The sequence below is a fragment of the Lissotriton helveticus genome, chromosome 3_1, assembly GCF_964261635.1.
Source record: "Lissotriton helveticus chromosome 3_1, aLisHel1.1, whole genome shotgun sequence".
Taxonomy (NCBI): domain Eukaryota; kingdom Metazoa; phylum Chordata; class Amphibia; order Caudata; family Salamandridae; genus Lissotriton; species Lissotriton helveticus.
Genome location: NC_136061.1, coordinates 464078255 through 464102401, shown reverse-complemented (window position 1 = coordinate 464102401; position 24147 = coordinate 464078255).

Sequence of the window (24147 nt, the reverse complement as noted above, 5' to 3'; positions counted from 1 at the left end):
TGTAATACTCAGCCTGCCCATTCTGGCTTATGAGAACGGATAGCCTCACAATAGTTAACAGTGAAATGAAGGGTAACTCGCTATTAGAACATGCTACACAGACATACTTTAAAAGCTGCTTCGGTGGTTAGCGCAAATCAGCGCTGCAGGCCCACCAGCAGTATTTGGTTTACCAGCCCTAGGAACACACAGTGCACTTATACTAGGGATTGACAGGTAAACAAAATGAGCCAATTATGGTTATCCCAATTCATACAGTCCTCTTTACACCAGGAACATTAGCGCTGTGGCACTGATTAGCAGTGGCACAGCACCCAGAGCATTTAAATCCAGCCAACATGAAAGATAGGAAGCAAAAAGAGGAAGGAAGACCTGCGCCAATGATGCCAGGTCTAACAGTCAATAATAGTAAAATAAGTTCCGCTCTTTTCTTGCCGATCGATCTTTTTGCGTGGCTATTCCGCCCTACCAGTCCGAATTCCACCCTCTGGGCCTTGGGGGCCCCCAGGGATCCTCGCTGAGCCCCACGTTGTTCAATCTATACGTGAGGCCATTGGCTGATGTCGTCAAGCAGTGGGGCATGACTATGGTCTCATATGCTGACGACACTCAGTTGGCGGTCACGCTCAGCGGGGATTCCCGCCTGGATGCCCCAAGGTTCCAGAATGGACTTCGGGCGGTTGCCAGCTGGTTGAATTCCAACTGTCTCCAGCTGAACGCAAAAAAAACAGAGATCATGATCATCGGCAAGCAGGCAGAACTCTGGGGCGACATGTGGTGGCCTCCTGAACTTGGGACCACCCCGACTCCGGTAACGGAGATACAAAATCTCGGGGTGTGGTTATATCCTGCCCTTAGCTTCGTTTGTCACACCAAGAGAACTGATGCATGCTGTTTTGGCATTCTGCGGGGTTTAAGACCAGTCTTGAAATTTTTTGACGCCTCGACCAGGCAGCTAGTGGTGCAGGCGACGGTGGTCTCTTGGCTTGACTACGCCAGCTCCCTCCTGGTAGGGGTTAACCAGGCTGAAATCATCCGTCTGCAGCGTGTTCAGAACGCTGCAGCCAGAGCAGTGGTGGGTCTGCCCATGTTCTGTTCCGTCGCCAACACCTTGCGTTCCCTTCATTGGCTGCCGATTATGCAGAGGATTCAATTTAAAGTGCTTTGCCTGTCTTACAAAATCCTCAAGGGCTCCTCTCCCCAGATTCTTACTAACCTCCTGTCTCCGTACGTTCCTGCCCACTCCTTAAGATCTTTGGGCCATGAACTTGCAGTGGTTCCCCGGTTTAAGCTTAGTCGAGCTGGAGGCCGCTCATTTCGAGTGCGGGCTGCGGTCTTGTGGAATTCCCTTCCTCTAAAGATCCATGCGCTGGATGATCTTTTCTCATTTCGTAGGGCCATTAAGACCTTTCTATTTCCTTAGCTTGTTGGCTCTTTTTTTAATCTGCTGCTCTGTTTGTTTAGTTGTGTTGTTTACCTTGTCAAGCGCCAGGACGCCCCTTCACTGGAGCAGCTGTGCGCGATATAAGTTCCCATAACATAAGAGTTGTGTTATGTTTATTTGTTTATTTTTAGTGAGTGAAATCCATAGTTTGCCTCAAATGCAATAGGATAGTGTGCAGATTTTTTTTTGTACAATTAAAAAAAACACACTTATTTTATCATGTCTTCTCAAAAAGTACATCATTTGCAGAGTATGAGAAAAGCAGCCGAGTACAGTAAAAAGGGAAATTTTCAGTTTAATCATTTTAACAATTAGCTTCACAGTATGAGAAATGTCTAGTTATGTGTTAGAATTACATATTATGCATTGTTGAAACTACAAGTTGCTTTTGCAAATCTATTAATTGTAAAACTAATAAATACTTTTGTTTTTTTAATGCAGATCAATGGCGCTATATATTGGGGTAATGTACTTTACTTATTAGTTCTTGCAGTGTTGTTCCCTAACTTTCCATTCTGATGATGCACACCCAAGGAAAGATTGCTACAGTTAGTAACACTCCTTGGCACATATCAGTACAGCAATGCAAACAACCAGATACACACAGACAGAGGCACAAGCAGACACAGGCTCACATGATAGAGTCACTGACACACCTAGATCCACAATGACAGACTCACTAAAACACCCAACTACACACTGATACAGCCAAACACATCCAGCCAAACACTAATGCATACAATAACGCAACTAGGCATAGACAGACATATACACTGACATACTCAGGGAGATTGCAATGCAGACACTAACACACCTAGGTATACAACAATGCAGACAGGCAGGCAACCATTATTGCATTGAATAACACACCCAGGCATAAGCTGTTGCCTACAATGATACACCCACCGACCTTGCAGGAAAAACACTGACACAAAGAACCATACTGCAATGCATATTCTGACATAGCCAGCCAATAATTAGTGCACCCAATAACACACGCAGGCATACATTTTTGCAAACACTTACACCCAAGGGACAAACCAATTCAAACACGACAGGCCCAGACATACAGCAATGCAAACACTGACACCCAGATAAACAGTAACGCATGTACTAACACACCTCAGCGCACACTGATGCAGACACTGACAAACCGCTGGACTTTTCAGTGTACACACTAACACACCCAAGCATACTGCAATACAGTATTCTCTGATTTTCAGAGGCAAAGGAACCATACCACTGGGCAGACACAAAAACTGTGGTAGGGCATAGATGCTAACATGGATGCCCTGTGCCAGGAAATCTGGGATGCAGAGATTAATAGGGCATCATGGTTGGAGGGGAAAGAGCAACCCCTACTTGTAGAAAAACGTATACTGTATTCTATGATTTTCAGAGGCAAAGGAACCATACCACTGGGCAGACACAAAAACTGTTGTGTGGTACTGCATATACCAGGCCGGCAATGGGGCACCCTTGCGTTGATGGATATCTACTGCCAATGCAGTGACCTTGCCTACACCCAGCTTGTCCTGGGAGGACAAGGCCCCTGTACCCTCGTGACCAAAGACACCCCAATGCTGGTCATCCCTAGAGAAGATTTGTCCGAGTTGTCTCAACATCTGTTACAGAAGAAAACAACTCTGTGGCATCAGACTCGAAGGAGACAAACTGCTGACTCTTTTTACTGACTCAGTACAAGTACATGTAAAAATAATTTAAACTAATAGAGACTCATCTAAACTCAGGAGGGTCAAAACTCTTCTTCACCATGCAAACAAAGGTGAATGCCCGCTCGTTGCATATGACTAGGTGGGGAATGCTGAAGATGATAAATGAAACTGAGCAGGGCCTTATGGTGTTGCAACATTGGTACGTGTTGAACTTGATAACCACAATGGAGGGTGTGGGTGTGCGCCAAGATGGGTGCTTCCTGTTAAACTTTTATCCCTGGAGCGACACTGAAAATGGGACATTATCTCTTGCCACCCAACAAATGCATCACCTGCAAGCTAACATGAAGAAGGCCAGAAGTGTCCCTGAGCAGGAAAGGTTGCATAGTATCTTTTCGTGGATCCCCCTAAGGGTGTCCAGACTATTCACCTCACTAATCCCAGTTTTTATTGTTATACTTCTGTTGTGTGGTTGTTTTGCACAAATGGGGATTTCCTTCTGTAAAAACACAGTCCTCAAAATAAGTAATATTCACATAGCTAGGGAACGAGTAACTGACACTACAAACACACACACACACTTTCAAATAATGTAACAGTCATGACATATGAGGAGGGTAAAGTAGTTGAGAGAGGGGAATGTTAGAATGTGTAAAACCGATGTTGATGTATATCATGATATGTGCAGGCCTGATGACGGCAATACCAGCAAATGCAATGTCAATGTTTACCATAATCTAGGCCCATACCACAGTAACGATACCAGAAGAAACAATGTCAATATATGACATAATTCATGCATGCATAACAATGTTGATACCAGTAGAAACAATGTCAATGTACGCCATGATCTAGGCTTGCATAACAATGTCAATATCAGTAAAGACAAGTGGATGTATACTGTGACAACTGCATGCACAGTGTTGAGAATTTCAGTAAAAATTATTTCAATTACCTCCACTTAATTTGTAGAAGTTCTAAAAAACATGTATCATTGGTGTTAGGTTCACCGAAGGTGATCACTCCACATCTATGGGTGTGTTAAGAATGAAGAAAAAGCATGTTTAATGGGCAATAAAATGCCAGAATTGTTTTTTTTAATCACCTGCGAAATCCATGGAGCAGTCATGGGGCTCAGCGCGGCCCCCTTGCAAATCCTCAAACTGCACTGCAAAGTTACACAGGGTGCGCTGCAAAGCATCACGGAGGTTTCCCAGAATACCCAACCAAATTGGGCTTCCTTAGAGGAAGTATGGAAAGGGTTAAAGAAGTACTGACTATTTAGATGAAGCGGTGGAACAAAAAACAAAAACAAATGGACACCTGTGATTTGTTATCTAAAGCAGCATAAGTAAGAACACATGGTGAGGGTTAGCCATTTTACCTGCTTGTTTACTGAGAGAGGAGGGGGTTTGCTGAAGCTCCTACTGGTGATTTCGAATGAAAACAGATGTTATCAGACATAGAAATAATGCTGGCAGACCAGCAAAGAGCTTTTACAGGTATTCTAATTAGGTTGTACTACATAAAAGTATATTTAGAGAGAGCGTATGAAAACCTGTAAGAAAATGTGTACCTTCTAGACACCATAGTAAAAAGGAAAAACCAGGAGCAAGGATATTAGATGAGAATATTAACTAAAAGTTAAAGTGCTAGAATCCTAACAGAGGTTCAATGAGACAAAGAACAAATGTACATTAAACTACCAGAAATGTATCAGTTTAACATATCGGTGAAAAGAAAAACAGTGTGAGGGAAAAAAGAAAAAGCGAGATAATCAGGAAACCTATGTATAACAAAAAGCATGTATAAATTCTTACAAAATGTATTCACAAATTTCTTACAAAACTCAAACACATAAAACAATGGCGCTCAACACGGTACACAAACAATAAAAATAATCAACAATACAATGTGTAGTCAAAAAAGTGTCTGATGGAAGAGTTTATACATAGATAGGGACTTCAGAACAAAACTGAAACAACACAAAAACATAACAATGCGTCCTTCATTAGTTGCGGCCACATATATAATCAATGGCGTTTCGACCATTGCAGCAAGCTTGGTGAAAGTGTCAAAGTCCTTTCCTCTGTTCACTCGGACAGAGTTTCGTCTTGACATTCAGAAGGAACACACTTGCAAAAGGTTTCAGCGCAGTGTTTTATACCTAAAAAGTCTTTGGGCTAGATGTAGGTAATTCCCATTTACAGACTCTTAAATACCGAATTTTACCGATTCGGTATTTAAGAGTCTGTAAATGGGAAGGGCTGCAGATGTAGGTATTTCCGAAATCAGGAATACCGAATCTGTAAGATTCGGTGTTTACCGATTCGGTAAATACCGAATCCTGCAAGGGTGCAGGGGGTGTCACTTTGACACCCTCTAGCACCCCAAGTACAGGCTTGTGTGACATGTGGCATACATACATGCCCTAAGGGCATGTCTGTGTGTCACATGGCACAGGTGTGCATGCACAGATGTGCATGCACACCTGAATTTGGTATTTTACCACACAATAGGATTGTGTGGTAAAATACCGACTCTTAAGGGCCTGTGGCACTCTTTGAAGTGCCAGCTACATCTGGAAATACAGAATCGGTATATTTACCGATTCGGTAATTTTACCGAATCGTTAAATATACCGATTCTGTAATTTTCAGCCCCCTACATCTCAAAAGCCAAATACCGGTCGGTAACGGCCGAAATTGGCCGTTACCGACCGGTATTTGGGCTCCTACATCTGGCCCTCTGTTCTCTAAAGTCACAAGTCACTGAATCCAGCCAGAACCAGTTTGGTGGGGTCGGGGAGCACTTGGTTTACGAGTCGACATCCTGCCCTTTGAGAATCAGGGGTCTGCTATCAGACGCCCAGTGGGAGGTGAGCCATCATTCACCTTGCCATGCACTGCCCTGCTCTGATCAAAGAGTCACCCCTCCCCATGCTCTGAATGTCGATCTCTCTCTCTAGCCCGGTCTGACCCAACTGACACTGCTGCTTCAAAACCAGACTGCCAATACACATACTAGTAAAGCCTACAGGAAAGCTTAGGCAAGAAAATACCTCGTTTCTAGGAGAGGCATTTTCAAACACGGGATCTGCAAATGATCCTTGCTAAAAGATGTATCTCAATGTCCTGAGATTAAACATATCAAATTCGAATTCCTATCAGGTTCCAGGGGGGAGGTAGGATTATGGAGTGTAATACTCAGCCTGCCCCTTCTGGCTTATGAGAACGGATAGCCTCACAATAATTAACAGTGAAATGGAGAGTAACTCGCTATTAAAACATGCTACACAGACATACTTTAAAAGCTGCTTCGGTGGGTCGCGCAAATCAGCGCTGCAAGCCCACCCGCAGTATTTGGTTTACCAGCCCTGGGAACACACAGTGCACTCATACTAGGGATTGACAGGTAAACAAAATGAGCCAATTATGGTTATCCTAATTCATACAGTCATCTTTACACCAGGAACATTAGCGCTGTGGCACTGATTAGCAGTAGCACAGCACCCAGAGCATTTAAATCCAGCCAACATGAAAGATAGGAAGCAAAAAGAGGAAGGAAGACCTGCGCCAATGATGCCAGGTCTAACAGTCAATAATAGTAAAATAAGTTCCGCTCTTTTCTTGCCGATCGATCTTTTTGCATGGCTATTCTGCCCTACCAGTCCGAATTCCACCCTCTGGGCCTTGGGGTCCTCCAGGGATCCTCGCTGAGCCCCACGTTGTTCAATCTATACGTGAGGCCGTTGGCTGATGTCGTCAAGCAGTGGGGCACGACTATGGTCTCATACGCTGACGACACTCAGTTGGCGGTCACACTCAGCGGGGATTCCCGCCTGGATGCCCCAAGGTTCCAGAATGGACTTCGGGTGGTTGCCAGCTGGTTGAATTCCAACTGTCTCCAGCTGAACGAAAAAAACCAGAGATCATGATCATCGGCAAGCAGGCGGAACTCTGGGGCGACATGTGGTGGCCTCCTGAACTTGGGACCACCCCGACTCCGGTAACGGAGATAAATCTCGGGGTGTGGTTAGATCCTGCCCTTAGCTTCGTTTGTCACACCAAGAGAACTGCTGCATGCTGTTTTGGCATTCTGCGGGGTTTAAGACCAGTCTTGAAATTTTTTGACGCCTCGACCAGGCAGCTAGTGGTGCAGGCGACGGTGGTCTCTTGGCTTGACTACGCCAGCTCCCTCCTGGTAGGGGTTAACCAGGCTGAAATCATCCATCTGCAGCGTGTTCAGAACGCTGCAGCCAGAGCAGTGGTGGGTCTGCCCAGGTTCTGTTCCGTCGCCAACACCTTGCGTTCCCTTCATTGGCTGCCGATTATGCAGAGGATTCAATTTAAAGTGCTTTGCTTGTCTTACAAAATCCTCAAGGGCTCCTCTCCTCAGATTCTTACTAACCTCCTGTCTCCGTACGTTCCTGCCCGCTCCTTAAGATCTTTGGGCCATGAACTTGCAGTGGTTCCCCGGTTTAAGCTTAGTCGAGCTGGAGGCCGCTCATTTCAAGTGCGGGCTGCGGTCCTGGGGAATTCCCTTCCTTTAAAGATCCGTGCGCTGGATGATCTTTTCTCATTTCGTAGGGCCATTAAGACCTTTCTATTTCCTTAGCTTGTTGGCTCTTTTTTTAGTCTGCTGCTCTCTTTGTTGTGTTGTGTTGTTTACCTTGTCAAGCGCCAGGACGCCCCTTCGCTGGAGCAGCTGTGCGCGATATAAGTTCCCATAACATAACATAACAGTTGTGTTATGTTTATTTGTTTATTTTTAGTGAGTGAAATCCATAGTTTGCCTCATTTGCAATAGGATAGTGTGGCGATTTTTTTTTGTACAATTAAAAAAACACACTTATTTTAGCATGTCTTCTCAAAAAGTACATCATTTGCAGAGTATGAGAAAAGCAGCCGAGTACAGTAAAAAGGGAAATTTTCAGTTTAATCATTTTAACAATTAGCTTCACAGTATGAGAAATGTCTAGTTATGCGTTAGAATTACATCTTATGCATTGTTGAAACTACAAGTTGCTTTTGCAAATCTACTAATTGTAAAACTAATAAATACTTTTGTTTTTTTAATGCAGATCAATGGTGCTATATATTGGGGTAATGTACCTTACTTATTAGTTCTTGCAGTGTTGTTCCCTAACTTTCCATTCTGAGGATGCACACCCAAGGAAAGATTGCTACAGTTAGTAACACTCCTTGGCACATATCAGTACAGCATTGCAAACAACCAGATACACACAGACAGAGGCACAAGCAGACACAGGCTCACATGATAGAGTCACTGACACACCTAGATCCACAATGACAGACTCACTAAAACACCCAACTACACACTGATACAGCCAAACACATCCAGCCAAACACTAATGCATACAATAACGCAACTAGGCATAGACAGAAATATACACTGACATACTCAGGTAGATTGCAATGCAGACACTAACACACCTAGGTATACAACAATGCAGACAGGCAGGCAACCATTATTGAATTGAATAACACACCAGGCATAAGCTGTTGCCTACAATGATACACCCACCGACCTTGCAGGAAAAATACTGACACAAAGAACCATACTGCAATGCATATTCTGACATAGCCAGCCAATAATTAGTGCACCCAATAACACACGCAGGCATACATTTTTGCAAACACTTACACCCAAGGGACAAACCAATTCAAACACGACAAGCCCAGACATACAGCAATGCAAACACTGACACCCAGATAAACAGTAACGCATGTACTAACACACCTCAGCGCACACTGATGCAGACACTGACAAACCGCGGGACTTTTCAGTGTACACACTAACACACCCAAGCATACTGCAATACAGACACTGACACAGCCAGCCAAACAATATGCATCCCATAACACACCCAGCAATGCTTCTTCACTGTATTCAAGAATGTACTCAAGGAAGACATTCTTACAGCAACAATCATGTGGCATTTTGTGCAGTGAGTAATGATGTAAGTTAATTCTTCACAGCGAGCTTGCATCATTTGCTGATCCCTTCTATTACCCAGTAGGCATAGTAAAGTGCTTCCACATATCACTTTCTGTTCAGTGAGATTATGTGGCTTCTTCTCATCCTCAAGAGGGTTTGATCCTCACATTGGATGGATGATGTAGCTTCAGCACAAAACTGCTGCTTCGCAGAAAAAGAAACCTTACAAATTAATTAAAAGAGTAAACATTAGGAGATAATATTTTGCAAATGCAATTTGAGAAACCTTAAATATTCACAGCAAAGGCAAATGGTTACAGGGAAGTTCTAGTTAGAAATAATATTAAGGGACCTTTGATAATCACTGAAAAAACAAAGGTTACAGGAATGTGATAATTAGGAAAAATAATTTTAAAAACCTTTAGAAGTTGACTGAAAAAAATAAAGATTACTGGGATGTTATACTCACATTCCACTTGTACAAAACAATAGAAAATAAGCAGTTATAGTTACCTGAACTAACTATAGCTTATGTCCTAATACATCACTCATGATATGGTCAGTGACATCACTGAAGACAAACCAAATGACATCACTGATTATATACATATATAAATATAATGTTAAATGAAACCTCGTATTCTTAGTCAAAATACAAAAGACTTGCACTCTAGGATCACGTTATTCACTTCAGATGTAATCATTCAAACAGCATTACAACCATGGTGGACTTTTTCAAAAGGTTTTTGAAAAAGACTGCCACGGTTGAAACGTATAATCGTTTGAAATATTATATCTGAACTGAATATCGCTATCCTGGAGTGCAAATCGTTGTTTGTATTCTGACATAGAATATGAGGTTTCCTTTCATATTGCAAATGGGTCCCGTGTCTTGCTCCGGACCCACCCAGGTGGGTGTTACACGCAGTGTCGGAGCTTTAGGTTTTATATATATATATATATATATATATATATATAAATATATATATATATATATATATATATATATATATATATATATATATATATTTTTATATATATATATATATATATAGAGTCCAAAGCTCTCTCCCAAAGCAGGAAAAATCGCGACACAGCTCCGGGGACAAACCAAGCTGTATTCCTTTGAAAAGCGCAAGGTAGGTGAAGTCACGAAACGCTTGGGCAGACGCGTTTCAGCCATCCATTTGGCCTCATCAGTGCCGGTTCCATGGGCTTCTCGATGTTTTTGAGAGAATGGAGCGATGTTTTGTTGGTAACGCGACCACTCCCAGTCAGGTGGTCACTAGCTCCTCCTCCACTTGTAGATTGGAATTCACCTTGCATACTCCATCTTTCAAGTGCATGCTGGTCAAGGGAGTCCGGATTCGGGGCCTTATACAGTGATAGGCTACCCTGACATCATGTGATGCCCCAATTTGCATTGGATTCAGTTCCCCTCGAGCAGCCACAAATGTTTGGAAATGTTCAGCCTTGACGTTTGCCCCCTTATCAGGCAGACGCCCCCCCTATGGTTCTGTTGCATTAGGGACCGAGGGGAGAGAGTAGGCAACACTGTTTGTGTCTACTCCCAGACTCTTAGGGGTCACCAGTGTAATACGGAGACGTGCCGCACCTACGTCATCGACCTCGGGGTACGGTACGTCACCGCACATCACCAGTGTAATACGGAGATGTGCCGCACCTACGTCATCGACCTCGGGGTACGGTACGTCACCGCACATCACCAGTGTAATACGAAGACGTGCCGCACCTACGTCATCAACCTCGGGGTACGGTACGTCACCGCACATCACCAGTGTAATACGGAGACGTGCCGCACCTACGTCATCGACCTCGGGGTACGGTACGTCACCGCACATCACCAGTGTAATACGGAGAGGTGCCGCACCTACGTCATCGACCTCGGGGTACGGTACGTCACCGCACATCACCAGTGTAATACGGAGAGGTGTCGCACCTACATCATCGACCTCGGGGTACGGTACGTCACCGCACATCACCAGTGTAATACGGAGATGTGCCGCACCTACGTCATCGACCTCGGGGTACGGTACGTCACCGCACATCAACAGTGTAATACAGAGATGTGCCGCACCTACGTCATCGACCTCGGGGTACGGTACGTCACCGCACATCACCAGTGTAATACGGAGATGTGCCACACCTACGTCATCGACCTCGGGGTACGGTACGTCACCGCACATCACCAGTGTAATACGGAGACGTGCCGCACCTACGTCATCGACCTCAGGGTACGGTACGTCACCGCACATCACCAGTGTAATACGGAGATGTGCCGCACCTATGTCATCGACCTCGGGGTACGGTACGTCACCGCACATCACCAGTGTAATACGGAGACGTGCCACACCTACGTCATCGACCTCGGGGTACGGTACGCCACCGCACATCACCAGTGTAATACGGAGACGTGTGGGACATACGTCTGCCATGTCAGTGTAAGTGTAAGAGGTGTGTAGAAAACACGCCCACCAGTGCCCAGCATCAGAGTGTGTGTGTGGCTAAGACCCCCACCAGTGCCCAGCATCAGAGTGTGTGTGTGGCTAAGACCCCCACCAGTGCCCAGCATCAGAATGTGTGTGTGGCTAAGACCCCCACCAGTGCCCACCAGTACCCAGCATCAGAGTGTGTGTGTGCCTAAGACCCCCAACAGTGCCCAGCATCAGAGTGTGTGTGTGGCTAAGACCCCCACCAGTGCCCAGCATCAGAGTGTGTGTGTGGCTAAGACCCCCACCAGTGCCCACCAATGCCCAGCATCAGAGTGTGTGTGTGGCTAAGACCCCCACCAGTGCCCACCAGTGCCCAGCATCAGAGTGTGTGTGTGGCTAAGACCCCCACCAGTGCCCACCAGTGCCCAGCATCAGAGTGTGTGTGTGGCTAAGACCCCCACCACTGCCCACCAGTGCCCAGCATCAGAGTGTGTGTGTGGCTAAGACCCCCACCAGTGCCCAGCATCAGAGTGTGTGTGTGGCTAAGACCCCCACCAGTGCCCAGCATCAGAGTGTGTGTGTGGATAAGACCCCCACCAGTGCCCACCAGTGCCCAGCATCAGAGTGTGTGTGTGGCTAAGACCCCCACCAGTGCCCACCACTGCCCAGCATCAGAGTGTGTGTGTGGCTAAGACCCCCACCAGTGCCCACCAGTGCCCCGCATCAGAGTGTGTGTGTGGCTAAGACCCCCACCAGTGCCCACCAGTGCCCAGCAGTGCCCAGACGTTAAATCTAAATACATACCATTGTTAACCTCATTACCATCAGGAATTAGACACATGTTAACATACCCAAATTTTAACATCACACCAGCTCCCAGGCACACAGCAGTCACAGATATTATCAGACAAACTAAAGTTCAGAAACTGAAAGAAATAGCTTTATTCAGCTGGTTCAAAATTGAAAACGCAAATAAGAGTCCTTGCTCATAAAAGGCCAATGGCCAGTCCAAACAAGTCAGAATAACAGTTTGTGCCTTCATGGATGTGCTCACACCCCAACTCGCCTGCACATGGAGTTCAATCTGCAGTGGAAACAGTGGGGGCATCATCTGTGGAATCCTCCGGCACCGCATGGACAGGAGAGGGAAGGACAGGTGGAGTGGGTGCAGGTGTTGTGGATTCACCCACACTGGCCGGTGCATCGCTGAAAGTAGCAAGATAAATCTCCCTGTGGGTGTGCCTACATCCCCTTGAGATTGTGTGCGTGGAGATTTGAGCTTCTTCTTCCGTGTGGGTGTGCTGGGTGTGTCTGGTGTTGTGTCTGACCTGTGGCGTCTGAGTGTATGTTGGGTAGGTATGGGAGAGGCAGAGGTGGATGGGTCTGAAGGATGGGGGGGACAGATGCTGCTGGGTGTACAGAGCTGCCGTCAGTGTTGACTCTATGGCAGCCACACTCCGACGTAGATCAGACATGGCAGATGACAAGCTCCAGGAACGACACCAACTGTGTAATGAGTCGTGTATGTCCATGGAGGACAGTCAACATGGATGTCTGACCTACTACAATCTGCCGGAGTAGGTCCACTGACTCAGCACTGAGGGCAGCAGGGGACACAGGGGCAGGGGCTGCGGTGCCGGGAACAAAGGAGACACGGGGGCTAGCACGGACCCTAGGGACACTAACAACTGGGAGGGTGGAGATGGTACTGGAGGAGGGGAGGCCAGCCAAAGATGAAGAAGTGACCATTGCTGCATATTCCCCCTCCTCCTGAGAGTCTGATTCGGAGCCGCCTGCATGGTAGGATGTGTCAGTCACATGTGGTCTGGCCTGCAGACTCTCCTCACCCTCCGTGCCACTGCCTCCCTCTGACTCCTCAAAGCAGGTGGCACTGTTGCTGGGTTCCTCTGCCTGGTCCACGCCTGTGTCTCCTCTAGATTCTGCTTATGATGATGCTGTTGGCAAGGACAATAAGAAAAACATATCAGTCACCTGTACACATCAGACATATCAGCTAAAAATCATTTGGGCACATTTATAAACATGGCATGCATCATGAGTCACATGCCACAGAACTCTGCACAATGCTAAGTCTAATTTTGGGCAATTGTAAGAGAGACAATGCTCAATGTATAGTAGGATACAAGCAACAGGCAAGGCAAAAACTGAGAGACACAATGATGAGCCACTGCCTGACAACAGGATAGCTGATGATGCATCACAGTTCATTCATTTGCCCACCCTGGCACCCAAATCCAGACCTGATCATGTTTGATTTGCTTTGACCTTGTGCCACATGGGAAAACTCCTGCCTGAACTGCCATGTGATGCCATCCTGGGACCTGAACCAAGTGTCCCATCACCTCACACTGGCATCACAGCTGTCTACACCCAAAGCCACATTGTGTGGCTGACCATCAATATTATTTACAAACAACATGCAACATATTTACAGAATATGCACACACGCACTGCCCAGTGCGAGTATGCACAAGCCAAAAATAGTGCACTTGTACAGTGTGCGCCTGTAGCTAACACATGACAAATAGAAAGTGTACCATGGAGAAAGGCCACTGAGGCTGACTCGAGCAGAAAACACATGTTGAGACTCAAGATCATTGCCAAAATATGAAGAAGGGCAGACACAGTGTACAGGTGGTGCTACATGTATGGTACCAACAGGTGTCACAGACCCCCCTCCAACATGATGATGTGCAAAGGAAGTTGCATACTAAGACATTGCACCATATGAGTACATGTGAAAAAAAATCATTGGCCAAAGCCCTGGTCAAATGTGGAGTAGGGAAAGGCATGTAAAGAAGCAGCTGATGAAACTGGGACATTCTTATTCCAATGCATTGAGTGCCTGTCTGACCACACGACTCCAACTATGGGAGTGTTACCATGCCTCGGAGCACTGCAGGTAGCATGTGACACACATGACAACAAACAGACATGTACCAACCCCCTTCTTGCTGCTGTCCCTGCTGCAACTGCCTATGGAGGTCAGGGAACACCACTTCCAGGACCCGAAGCATGTGGGGGGTGAGGTGGCGGGTGCCGCCATGCCGGCGTGGAGCTTCCAGCTTCAGCTGTACTCTGGCGATGCGGCGGGTCCAGCACCGGATGTCCTGCCACCTCTTCTTGATGTTTATGAGCCTCCTGCGAGGCCCCCCTCACTCCTTACAGCTCTGGAGATGGCCACCCAGATTTCACCCTTCCCATAGGCAGATACCTGTCACGAATGTAAAGTAAAAGAACATCAGTACACCTGGTCCATGTTTCAATGACACACATATGTGCACAAAATACTTGAGGACAACAGGGCATCCGATGCTCCACACATTTGCATCATTGTCCAGGAGTATGTGGCCTGTGAGCAAACACAACTGCATTACATGCCATTTAAAGGCTACAGATGACATGATGGGTGCAAACCACTCTTTGAGCATGGCACTCACTGAGCAATATATGCTACATCTGGGTGCACTGCAGCACGTGACATGCTGTCACACACCCCACTACAACAAAGAACCCTCTTGAAACAACACTGTACAACATTGCATCTATCCACTATACATACACAGTGGCTATAATGTCACACACACAACAGGTGCACACTCCAAGGTATTGCACACATCACTCACCTGATCCTCTGGTCTCCCATACAGCTTGCTGTAGTTAGGCAGGAGGGCATAGCAGGACCTTGTTCTCACCAGCACTGAATGCAGGTGCCCTCTCCATGCTCAGCTAATCAGGGTCCAGAGGATACGGAGACAGCAGCTGTGTTTACCACTCCAATGTTGTGCAGGCAAGTGCCCTCCCACAGCCACATGCTGCCTTATATTTGTGCTGCAGAGGGTCTGTGAGTACAAGGAGTAGTGTGTGATAGGCCACCATAGCTAGCATCCTATGTTTCATCCAATCCCATCACACAGAAGGCCATGACACACATATGCATGGTTTAAAAACTGAGCCAGAGCTGAACAACAACTTTTGCAGCATTGTATACTTTTGCCCAACTGAATTTTCTAGAACACCTTTAGGAGGCTCAAAACTATCTGTATCAATGACAACCTGGTTGCATTCTGATCATTCCACTGTTCCCCTAGATGTTCCCTATGTATTTATTTGAATACACACACAAGTATGGTGCCATTGCCGTTGCAAATGCAACCCATTCAATGGTGAAACGAGGCGTACACACGCACGTACCATTGGGGTACGCTGTGCTCACGTATGGCTACATTGCAATAGGGAAACGAGGCGTACACACGCACGTACCATTGGGGTACGCTGTGCTCGCGTATGGCTAAAATGCAATAGGGAAATAAGGCGTACACACGCACGTACCATTGGGGTACGCTGTGCTCGCGTATGGCTACATTGCAATAGGGAAACGAGGCATACACACGCACGTACCATTGGGGTATGCTGTGCTCGCGTATGGCTAAAATACAATAGGGAAATGAGGCGTACACACGCACGTACCATTGGGGTACGCTGTGCTCACGTATGGCTACATTGCAATAGGGAAACGAGGCGTACACACGCACGTACCATTGGGGTACGCTGTGCTCGCGTATGGCTAAAATGCAATGTTGAAACGAGGCGTACACACGCACGTACCACCGGGGTACGCTGTGCTCACGTATGGCTACATTGCAATAGGGAAACGAGGCGTACACACACATGTACCATTGGGGTACTGTAAGAAATGGGGTTACCCAAATCTCCAAGGGGGTAGTATGGAACCAAGCGGGCAGGCCAAACTTCAAGGACATGTGAAGCACTCACGCAGTACCTACAGACGACACACCAGGCACACCACAAAAGAGGCAGGACACCAGTTTGAGTTGGAAAATTAAGAAGTTTAGTATCTCCAACCTGCAAAGCAAAAATGCATAACAGTGGTGTCATTACATGGCGCCATCTGGCACCAGAGTCAAGTGTATCAAGGGGGGGATTATTTACATGGGAAGTAAGGGCTGAGTCTGTGAGTCCATACCTGAAAATAAAAATGTGACTAAATTAACATTGAGCCTGGGGCCAATATGGCGGGGCCAACTCAGGCTCTCATCCTTAGTGAAAGGCTGTAATTGCAAAATACCATCAGCATGAGTACACAAAGTGCACTAAAACTCCAGCTCGACCCCTGTAAAGGAAACTTCAGGGCATCACAGTAAATCCCAACAGACAGGAACACCTGCAATAAATCAGCATAGGGATATCAAACATCAGGCGGGAAGCATTAATATGCATTGGCATCAGTAACATCAACAACAGGGGGTACCCTTAAACATTTCCTTCCCCGTAACAACTGGGGGACCTCAGGGCAACCCCTACAGCAGGGATCTATATCTTCCAAAGGTGGGGGAATGATACTCTCCACCCCAATAGTATTCAATGAGGGCAATCCCAAGTTTATCTGGTGGGGCATTTAAGTGCAGGAGAGTCAGGACAGTACAATCCTTCTGGAGCCCAAGTTGTAGGTGCCCTCTGCCAGACGGGACACCTGATAAGGTAACACAGTCCAAGGGGGGCGGGCACCGGCAATGTACCCCGTTGACCCCCCTCCACCAACTTAAGACAGGCCCCACTCACCGGCTGCACTTGGTTCTCCCTGTGGGGATCAGCTCCTCAATCCTGCGCAGGCCACTCGGGGCCCGCAAGGCCTCACTCAGGCCTCTGCTGCACAACCGGGGCTCCCTCTTCACTATGGGGGCCCGGGGAATGCCTCCAGCTGGCTTCGGCCCTCCGCCGGGCTCCTCTCGTTCCTTAGGGACCCGGGACTCTCCCTCATAGGACGCAGGGCTCCTTTCCAGGGGAGGGGGCAGGCACCGGCAATGTGCCTCGAGGCCCCCCCCCCCTTTTCTCGGTGTCACCCGGGCCTCTTCTCCTCCCGGGTGCCCGGAGGGGATCAATGCGGCTCCGGGCAGCACAATCGGGGCTCCCTCGTCCTCACGGGAGCCCTGCAGGCACTCGTTGGAGGAGGCGGGGCTGGCACCGACAGTGTGCCCCGGCCCCGCCTTTCTCACCGGCCCCTCACTCCGGGGCACAGACCGGCGGGGTGGCCTCCCGCTCCGGTCGCTAGTAATCGGAGCTCCCCCTCAGTCACGGGGGCCCCGCACCGACCCTTCACCAGGGTCCCCCTCCTTCACGGGGACCCATGGCTTTGCGTCGGCTCCTCCCTCCAGCGCGAGGGCACTCACCGCCGGGGTGGGCACCCGCTCCGGTCGCTCTTGCTTCAGGGCTCCCCCTCGACCACGGGGGCTCCGTACCGGCGCTTCACCCGGGTCCCCCTCCTACCTCACGGGGACCCGGGGCTTCGATTCCGCTTCTCCCGGCCTTCCCGGCCGACAGCCAATCCCTGCGCGGCCTTCAAGGGTCTCGGCCGCGCAGGCCAATCCGTGCGCGGCGTTGTCGGGGGCGGGCCGATGACGCGGCACGGCCCCCGTCACGTGATGGGGGTCCTGACGGCCTCAGGGCCTAGCGCGGCCCTCTCTTCACTTTGGCGGCCCTCTCCTGGCACCGCGGCGATGATTTCGCCTATTTACAACCAGCGCAAGGCAGCGCCAACACTCCTCGGGCTGTGGCGGTGATATCGGCGGCAATAAGGGGTAGGCTCCTTTTTTTAATTAAATAATTATATGGCGGACAGCGCGCCAAAACGAGGGTAGGCTCCTCCAGCTCGATTCTCCTCAGCAGGATGGCGCTATTCACAGCGCACTGCTCCTCCCTCTGCCCACAACCTCAGCTCCTTCCTCAGGCCACGCAGAGGGGGCAGGAAATTAACTCTACCTCAGCGCTTTGCAATTATAGCGCTTGACAGGCAGGCTTTACAGCACTAGTGGGCCACAACAGTCCCAGGGCCCAGCGCTTTCACAGGGCCTCACATCACCTCAGCCAGCAACAGTTCTTTTGGGGGCACAATCTTCCCCATGGTGCTTCAAAGGGGCCACAGCTTCTCAAGGGGGGTAGACAGTCCCACTCCTGACCTCATGGGCGCTTCTTCCTCGCAGCACTGGTGTAATTCCCGGTCCCCACAGTGTCATGGACCTGGGTAGGGGCCCTCCCTTGTCAGGGGCCCAGGGGACAGCAGAGTAGGGGGTTTTAGGGGTGCAGGGCCCAGCTCACAGGCCCATGTGGCGGTAGCTCCTCGCAGCAGGTCCCCTCTCTTTCTTGTCCCAGCGCTGACTGACTCTCTGGTGGCACATCCCCCTTAATTATACCCTCCTCCCAGGCAGTGCCAGAACCTTCTAGAATGTTGGCAAAGCTGGCCTAAACTGGTTCAAGGGGAGGGGTTGAGCACCCTGGGTGCCAGGCTTTCCCTCCAAAAGCTAGGGGTAGCTGGGTAATATTTATCTAGACCGCTGACCTATGGCAGTCCAGTGGCAAAACCCATGCCATGGCATCCATTTTAAACATAGGACATTTCAGTCAGGTGCATTTTACAATGGGGGAATTTACAAGTGCTCACACCATTACATAGCATTACAATTTAACAAGGTGTCTCACACCACACATGGCCTATACAGGTTTAATCCCATGGGGGAGACATTCCAAATTAGGGGGGCAAAAGCGAAAAACTTTGGGGGAAAAGGCCAAGTCCAACAGGTACGTTCTGCTCGCGTATGGCGAAAATGCAATAGGGAAACGAGGCGTAAACACGCACGTACCATTGGGGTACGCTGTGCTCGCGTATGGCTAAAATGCAATAGGGAAACGAGGCGTACACACGCACGTACCATTGGGGTACAGTGCGTCAGACATGCTTAAGTGAACGCTTGTGTAGGCTGCGTTCCTGACCTCCTTCATGTCACCATTGGGAGAGTGACTCCAGGAAATCACATTGCAGGGATGTAGTCTACACTCATGTTGACGATGTGGATGCATACATCAGCATGGCATCCTTACATCAGCATGCCCCAGGTGTGGCAGACATTGAAGAAACACAGGGACTGTGACCTTGTGGCTCAGTTGATGTGTGAAGAGCTGTTGAGACATGTCATTAATCATTTTGCACATGTGTATCACATACATTCAACACTTTGCACCTGAGTAACGTCTGCAACATATTGTGATGCACATCAACACTGGAATGGCACACCATTCAGTACAGGGAACTGTCACATGATGACAGCAACATGGCCACTGTCACAGAGGTCGAATTGACGCACAGCATGACCCTGTGTGACCACGTCATGTGTGTGCCATATGCGACATTGTGCATGCTGTTTGCATATGAAATAAACAGGTCAGTATTATATTCCTCACCTTAGAATATCCCCAAGTGTCATACTGGAAATGGCAATTTCCGCTTAGCAGTGCACTTGTGTGTCGGTAGCCATCTCCTGCGGCTCCTCGTGTGTCGTTGGCGTTGTGTGCGCCGTGATGACGTTGTCTGAGTACTCATACATCGCTTCTGCGTGCTCACATCAGGTCCTCTTTTTGAACACCACCAGCGCTGTGCCCGTATAAGTGTAACCTTACTCATTTTTCTTTTTCAAATCATAGTACGATCACTTCTGACCATTTAACTTGGATTGTCCTACTCAGGACGGTGCCAATAGGGATGGCCGTTTCGAAGACTGTGAGGATTGCGACCGACTCATGTCGGTGACTGACCCTCACCGTAGGTGTCTCCACTGTTTTGACGTCAAGCACGACAACAAGAGCTGGTCCGACTGCCGGGACCAGACATATGAAGCTAGGTGTGAGTGGTCCCACAAGCGGCTCGGACTCCAGCAGTTGGCCCTGCACCGCAATAGCTCATGGTCTGGACGTAGGTCGAGTGCCTGGGCGTGGGTGTTGAGACATCAGAGCCCCGGGATTTGACATCAGTCCTCCAGGGCAAAGTCGTCAGGTAACCACAAGAAGTCAAAGAGACGTCATCGCACTTCAAACTCAACACAATGCACGTGCAATGCTGCATGGGATTCAGGTGACACCGGCCACGCGGCTCCGTCAGATTTGCAGCCGTCATAGCCTGCACCACGACCTCCGGTCCCTGGCCAGCATGCGACGCAGGAGGAGTAAGTGCGCTTCCTCATGGCCATGACGTCCCTCACTCCACCGACAGCCTACGCCGCGGCTGAGGGCCCAGCGGACCCGTCTGGGGGCACTAGCGGGTCTGGTGCTTTGCCCCCGACGCCGTCACTCGCTTTGGCTCTGATGCTGGCGGCGCCTTCGTCCCGGACCCGCTGGGACAGACGGGATCCGATTGGTGATCCTGGTCCTCGCTGGTTCACCTCACAACCTCACCGGCAACAGTCCCCCAGGTGTCACCCTTGGCGCCGTCCTCGGGTGGTGCTGTCCCAGATACCACACATTATACGGCTCTGGCATGGGAACTGCGCGGCAGAACACCGCTTTAATGCTGCATGTGGAATTAAACTTCAACGAGCCGGGCACAGCTTATGACAACCCTGATTACCAGGGAATGGGTGATTAGGAGTATTGGGAGGGTTCTGAAGACCCACTGACACGTGAGTGTCAGTCCCAAGATGACAGGACAGGTGGACTGGGGGATGCGAGTGGTCTGGACACCTCGCCAGACACTGGTAATGTCTCTACTCCAAACGTGTCTTTGGATGAGCGGGCAACGTACAGTGTTGTGTTTACGTGGGCGGCCGAAGCCTTGCCCCTTCATCTCCCCATTGCGGCCGTGAGGACCAACCTCCTCACTGAGGTCCTTAAACTGCAGTTAAGCTCCGCTGAGCCTCTGCAGCCATTTCATGAGGAATTGACTGACGCTATATTGGCCACCATGTCCAGGCCCGCTGCAGGTTTGGCTGTAGATAGGCACGTTGCCAGACGGCCATACCCCTCCCCGGATGACCCATGTTTCCTGTCCTCCCACCCCACCCCAGAGAGCATGGGCATTCAGGCCTCCAAATAACAGACTGCATTCCCGTTAGCTCCGCTGGATCGGGTATCCAAGAGGTATGAGCAGTACGGAAAGATGGTATCATCCTCCCTGAGTCTGGGACTGAGGTCTTCCAACATCACATGCCTCTTTGTCCGCTACACACACTCTCTGTGGGACACGGTTGTGGAACTGCTGCCAGAGTGCGCGTTGTAGGTATGGGCAATACCTGTCCATGCCCTTGTAGAATGCCGATCTGCGACACAGTATTAGATCCGGTGTGGGCTGGATAGCACCGAATCACTGGGCAGAGCGATGGCATCCACGGAGGCAATTTGTTGCAAAGCCTGGTATGTATTACAAGTAATGAATATGGTACTAACTACTGTTCCTTACGATATTTCGTTACAAAAGGTAAGTAACTAGTTCATACTGTTCCTTACGATATTTCGTTACAAAAGGTAAGTAACTAGTTCATACTGTTCAGTATAGCTGCTGTAGGAGCATCTATGTTGGGTCCTTGCCGTGATGACAGAGTTTCAAATGTAGGCACACCATGCCACTTGTGCAAATGAACCGCTTATATGTGTGATGGCATCACAGACCATTTGTCACAAATCATACATTTCTGCTGTCTGATGATGTCCATGTAATAGTTTGGGAAATATCACACTGTAATAGGAATATGTCAGATCTGTGCAAATGTATGTTGGTGTGTGTATTGCTGTCAGCTGTCTGGATGTGCAGACAACCTCCTAATGCAATTCACGTGACGTGTGTCACTGACATGATACATTGTCATGCTCACTCAGACCTTCCCATCAGATCATTTGTATGCATGTCATATCCATTCCACAGACCACATGTCTTTTACTTTTCACGGAGGAGTGGCTGGCAGCTGGCACATGTTTCCTCAGTGTGTATCCCACGCCACACTCAAAATTGTCTAGATTTGTTGAAGCAGTGTTGCTTGTGCCATGTACATTGTTATTGTCTTAGTCTGACAGTTGTACACATTTTCTAATAAATATGGTTTGCAGGGCACCCCCTCTGGAAAGGCCGTTGCCAGACTTGGAAGCCATGAGGGAACGTAATTGCATACGTGGTTACCGCTTCGGCAGACAGTTGATCAAGGACCTGACGGACAGGCTGGAAGATCACCTGCAACCACGACACAGGTATCCAACTGCGCTGACACCCAAGGTAAAGGTGATGGCAGCCCTACATTTCTTTGCCCCAGGTACATTCCAATTTACCATAGCTGATGTGGGAGGGATGTCTCAGACAATGTTTAGCCGTGTATTGACTGATGTATTGGCAGCTATGTTGCTGCACATTGATGAATTCATTACATTCCCTACTCCAGAACAGTTGACACATGTCAAGGGGGAATTCTATGCCCTGGGACACATGCCACATGTAATTGGTGCAATTGATGGTACACATGTTACTCTGGTGCCACCACAGGCTCAGGAGCAAGCGTACCACAACAGGAAACACTACCACTCGATAAATGCCCTGGTGGTGTGTCTTGCCAACATGCTTATCTCACATGTTTGTGCACGTTTTCCAGGATCGTGCCACAATGCTTTCATCAAGAGGCGTAGCAGGGTACCACAGATGATGCTGCAGCTGCACAACCACCGGGCATGTCTTGTTGGTGGGTAAACTCTGTCAGCTATGTATGTCAGTATGTCAAAACTTCATGGACTGCATCATATTACACACTAATTTCCATGATGTCAATTTGCAGGAGACGCAGGATATCCAAACATGCCGTGGCTAATGACTCCGCTACGCAACCCCAGGACAGCTGCAGACCAGCGGTACAACAATGCTCATGGGAAGACCAGGCGGGTGATCGAGCGAACATTTGGACTCCTGAAGAGCCGGTTCAGGTGCCAGGACAAGACAGGCGGAGCCCTCCAACACACCCCATGCAAGGTGTGTGACATCTTCACCGTGTGCTGCATGCTACACAACATGGCAGTGGAGAAGGCCGTGCCACTCTACCTTGATCCTGATGAGCTGGAACATCCGCCCGTTGAGGATGAAGGCCTTGCCCAGGATGCCAGTGAAGAGGAGGATGAAGATGATATCCAGAGTCACCTCATTCGCAACTTCTTTTCATAATGGTGAGTCATAGGTGATTTTTGGTAAAACATGTACTAAAAAGTTGCATGGGTAGCATGCTGTGTATGCAACTGACTGTATGCAATGTCACTTGGATGTTTGTTGTGCAGTGTCACACAGGTGCAGATGTAATGCAACACACATATGTGCTATGTGTGTACTTGGAATGTACAGGTGTACTACAACATCAGGCTATTCAACAGGACAATGTCAGAATGACATTATACAGAACTTGACCCCTTGTGTGCCTCGCATCCCCAGCTCACCCTGCCTGTTGTCTGTTGGTGTCATCGTGGTCAGCCTGCTATTGCTGATTATGATTGCAACGTCAGCCGAATCAACGGAGCATGCATGGACATGTGGAGAAGTCAATTTGGGTAAGTACTCATATGAGGCTGTTTCGCGTTGGTATGGTTTCAAAAGTGTGGTACATGTTCATGCGCTTGTTGTTAGACCATGCATATATGCAACAACATCATGTTTCTTATTACATGTATGCCCACTCCCATGACAGGATAGTCACCCCATCTGACAGTCGTCTGTTGTAGTTTTAGACTCGGGTGAATGCATCAATGTGTGTAGACACTGACACTGCAACATTGCATATACCAT